The 4416-nt window shown below is 49.9% G+C and overlaps 1 protein-coding gene across 1 annotated transcript in view; it reads right to left on the reverse strand.

Annotated features, from left to right (window-relative positions):
- The window catches only part of BRSK1 (BR serine/threonine kinase 1), a 53948-nt gene that overhangs the window by 25738 nt on the left and 23794 nt on the right, over positions 1-4416 (reverse strand). The gene's annotated exons all lie outside the window — the stretch shown is intronic.

The following is a 4416-nucleotide window of genomic DNA, read 5'->3' on the forward strand; positions in this document are numbered from 1 at the left end:
GAAGAGCCATCCAGTGTCTTTAAACTGCCTTGAGCAGGCTGTGGTTGAATTGTCAAATGTTAAGCTAACCCATCATACAGACACCAGCAACGGTCATCCATGAACCCAAAACATGTAGACAGAAGATGCAGAGCTGCTTCAAATATGACAAGATTCTTGTACCCATTAAGAGAGAGCCAGGTGTGAATCCCCAACTTTGCCATGAAACACACTGGGTGTGACCTTGGACCAATCCCTCTCTCATCCTAACCTACCTTGTAGGATTGTTGTTGTGACCAGTGTTCCCTCTAAGCTGAGTTAGTGTGAGCTAGCTCAGTTTTTTAGCCTCCGGCTCACACATTTTTGTCTTAGCTGAGGAAGGATGGCTCCGGAGCAGACTAATCTATGCAGCAGCCAAATGGCTCACTCACAACTTTAATGCCAGTAAATCACAAAGCAGAATTTTTGCTCACAAGACTCCCCAGCTTAGAGGGAGCATTGGTTGTGACAAGGGGATAAAGATGTTAAGAAAGGCGGGGATAGAAATATCTACATAAGTTTGTGTGTGAGGAAAAGGGAATGCACAATTGGCCCCTGCATCACCACAAGCACACAACCTGTACATGTGGAGCCGAATACCCGCATGAAGAATCGTCACAACTGACAACAACTGCCATGCAGGGCTGTTTGAAACAGGAAAGGCTTTCCATAGAGGAACAGTGCTGTGTCTAAAGCAGTGATGCTCATTCAGTGGCTTGGAAGAGACATGTGACACTTGTGGATCTTCCCCCAGTATGGCAACCTTGCCATGTTCCAGGAGAGTGGGTAAGAGCCTTGTTTGGTAGCGCTCATCATTGGCAAGTGGTTTCCTCCATAAACCAGCCATTGGCTGGGGGGACTGGGGGACAGGTAAGCTGTGAGCCGTCTCAAGCTGCAGGCCTCATGCCAGGGGTGGAAAGAAGGGGCCCGTCCTCTCCAGCACCTCCTCCCACCTTCTCTGCAGCCTCCACGCTCTCATCCAAGGACTGGGCAGCTGTCAGGAGAAGAGGAAGCATCCTGCGAGAAGAGAGAGTAAAACCACCATCGCCATGGCAGCCACCCAAGGAAAGAGCAAGCTGGCCCATAGTGGGTTGGTGGTGGTTTTACTCCCCTTTCTCCGCAGCCAGCTGGTCCTCCAGCAGGCGGCTTGGCTGTGTCACTCTCTTGCCCAACCTGATGTGTCTCCTGCTGAGGACAGAGTGGAGGGAAGGCAGAGAGGGAAGCCCTTTCCCTCACTCCAGATACACAAAGGCCGGCTAAGGTTCAGTCCTGGTGGGGAGAGACAGCCCTATGAGCCCAGAGATATTTTGGTAATCTTGAAAGGTTAGAGTAAGTTATATATATTACATATTATATTTACTTCACTTGTGCTTCATCTTTCTCCCCACTTGGGACCCAAAAGCATCTTATATTGTTCTGTTCACCTCCAGTTTATCCTCAGAACTACCCTGTGCGGCATGCTAGGCAGAGAGCACGTGACTGGCCCAAGGTCACCCAGCAAGTTTCCATGGCAGAGTGGGGACTTTAATCGGCATCTCCCAGGTCCTTGTACCAGACTCTAACCATTACATCACCCTGGCTCTTTGTCTTATATTATTGTATGTGTGTATTTGGTGAGATGGCACATGGGGCATGCAATGGTCATGTGGCTCTTTTGGTTGCCAGTAATTGTGAATGTAGCTCTCCATGAGCCGCAGAGTGTCTAAAGTGACCCAGCAGGGCAGCCGGGAAGGATGGAGCTAGGGAGACAAAATTCCAGAGAAGTGCGATCACACAGGTGTTCAGGGAGGTAGGTCCAGGTATAAGGGGAAGGAAGGTAGAAAGGACAACATTGTGTAAGGGAGTGAGAGACTTTTGGACAATTTACAGTTTTGTAGCTGGACTAGTGAAGGTCAGGGTTAGGGGTGTTTTTTGGGGGGGGGAAATAAGAAGAGCCCTGCTGGATCAGACTGGTGGTCCATCTAGTCCAGCATCCTGTCTCACACAGTGGCCAGCCAGTTCCTGTGGACGGCCACCAACAGGGCATAGAGGCTGAGGTCCTTGTACCAGACTCTAACCATTACATCACCCTTGATGTTGCCTCCTGGCTCTGGGATTCAGAGGATTAGTGCCTCTGAATGTGGAGGTTCCCCTCAGTCACCACGGCTAGTAGCCACTGACAGCCATGAATCTATCTAATCCCCCTTTAAAGCTGTTTATTCCTGTCTCCTTTGTCCATAGCCAATGATAGATCTATCCTCCATGAATCTATCTAATCCCCCTTTAAAGCTGTTTATTCCTGCCTCCTTTGTCCATAGCCAATGACAGATCTATCCTCCATGAATCTATCTAATCCCCCTTTAAAGCTGTTTATTCCTGTGTCCGTCATCACTACATCCTCTGGCAGCGAATTCCACATTTCAATCACTCTCCGTGTAAAGAAGTGTTTATTTATTAATTAAACTTTTATCCCGCCCTCCCGGGATGTAATCCTTTGTCCTGAATCTACTGCCCATCAGCTTCATTAGATGCCCTCGAGTTCTAGTATTTGCATAATTTTATAAACCTCTATCATGTCCCCCCCTTAGTCGTCTCTTTTCCAAACGGAGAAGTCCCAGACTCTTCAGCCTTTCCTCTTACGGAAGGTGCTCTCCCTCTGTACTTTCTCCAGCTCTGCAATGTCCTTTTTGAGACACAGTGACCAGAGCTGTACACAGTCTTCCAAATGAGGCTGCATCATAGATCTGTAAAGGTAAAGGTTCCCTTGCTCAAAAGCCAGTCGAATCCGACTCTAGGGTTGCGGTGCTCATCTCCGTTTCAAAGCCGAAGAGTCAGCGCTGTCCGAAGACGTTTCCGTGGTCATGTGGCCGGCATGACTAAACACCAAGGCGCACGGAACGCTGCTACCTTCCCACCGAAGTGGTACCTATTTATCTACTTGCAGTTTCTTGCTTTCGAACTGCTAGGTTGGCAGGAGCTGGAACTAGAGATGGGAGTTCACTCCATCATGCGGCACACTCGGGTCTTGAGCTGCTGAACTACCGACCTTCCACAGCCTGCAGTTCAGCGTCTTAACCACTTGAGCCACCGCAGCTCCCATAGATCTGTACAGGGGCATTATAATACTGGCAGTTTTATTTTCAGTCCCTTTCCTAATAATCCCTAACGTGGAGTTTGCCTTTTTTCACTACTGTAGCATACTGGGTTCACTTTCATTGAGCTATCCACGACGACCCCAAGATCGTTTCCCCTCTAATTCTCAGCGAGTGCAGACCCCACTAGCCTATACTTAGAAGTTGGGATTTCTTTATCCCAATGTGCATCACCTGGATAGGGGAGCTAAGGCATAAGGGGCAGTGGGATGTGTTTCAAGCCAGGTCCAGCCAAATACAGTGCAGTGTTTCAGGAAGAACGCACAAATGGCAGGCCGCCCCTTCCCATGAGTTCAACCCACCAGAAAGTTCTCCCACGTAAGTCCCATTGACAAGACTAGGAAAAGTGAGATCCCAGTTCATTTCAGTGGAGCCTCCACACACAAAAAAACCCCCCTGTCTGGCAGGTGGTCGTTTAAGGTCGTTTCCTTGATCCTATTCACTGCTCTTAGTAGCGTCCAGGGGTCATTTCGTAGAAAAAGAGCTAGGGGAACTCATTAGCATAACTCATTAGCATATGCCACACCCCCTGACATCACCGGAAGTGTGTCATAAGGCCACACCCCCTTACATCACCAGACATGTGTCATAAGGCCACACACCCCGCCCCCAACGGTCCCGAGGCAGGCTATCAAGCCACTTCTCTGAACATCCTCCGTGCCCCGGTAGGAGTTGCCAGAGGTCGCCATGACTTCTAGGCATGGGCATACACACACACACACACACACACAAAAAGCATAAATACCCCCCAAAAGGTGCACTGGGGTATATTTGGACCTTATTTCAAGCCCATCCTCTGCCATGCTGCTATGGTTGCCAGCTCCAGGGTAGGAAATTCCTGGAGATTTTGGGGGTGGCACCTGAGGAGGGCAGGTTTTGAGGAGGGGAGGGACTTCACTGGAGTATAATGACTGAGTCCACCTTCCAAAGTGGCCATTTTCTCCAAGTGACCTGGAGATTAGTTGTAATCCCTGGAGATCTCCAGCCACCACCTGGAGACGGGCAATCCTACACGGCGCCCACTAGGTAGCTTGGGGCCAGTGATGCTCTCCCTCGCAGGCCTGTTGTGAGGACAGAGCCAGTGTGGTCAGAGTATGTGACTGGGATCTGGGTTGCCCTGGTTCGAATCCCTGCTCTGCCATGGAGATTTGCAGAGTGACACTGGGCCAGTCAGAGTCTCTCCACCCAACCTGCTTCTCAGGGCTGTTGTGAGGACAAAATGGCGGAGAATGAGGTAAGCTGCTTTGGGTCCCCACTGGGGAGAAAG

Source organism: Gekko japonicus, unplaced genomic scaffold (genome assembly GCF_001447785.1).
Source record: "Gekko japonicus isolate JY-2015 unplaced genomic scaffold, Gekko_japonicus_V1.1 scaffold1715, whole genome shotgun sequence".
Taxonomy (NCBI): Eukaryota; Metazoa; Chordata; class Lepidosauria; order Squamata; family Gekkonidae; genus Gekko; species Gekko japonicus.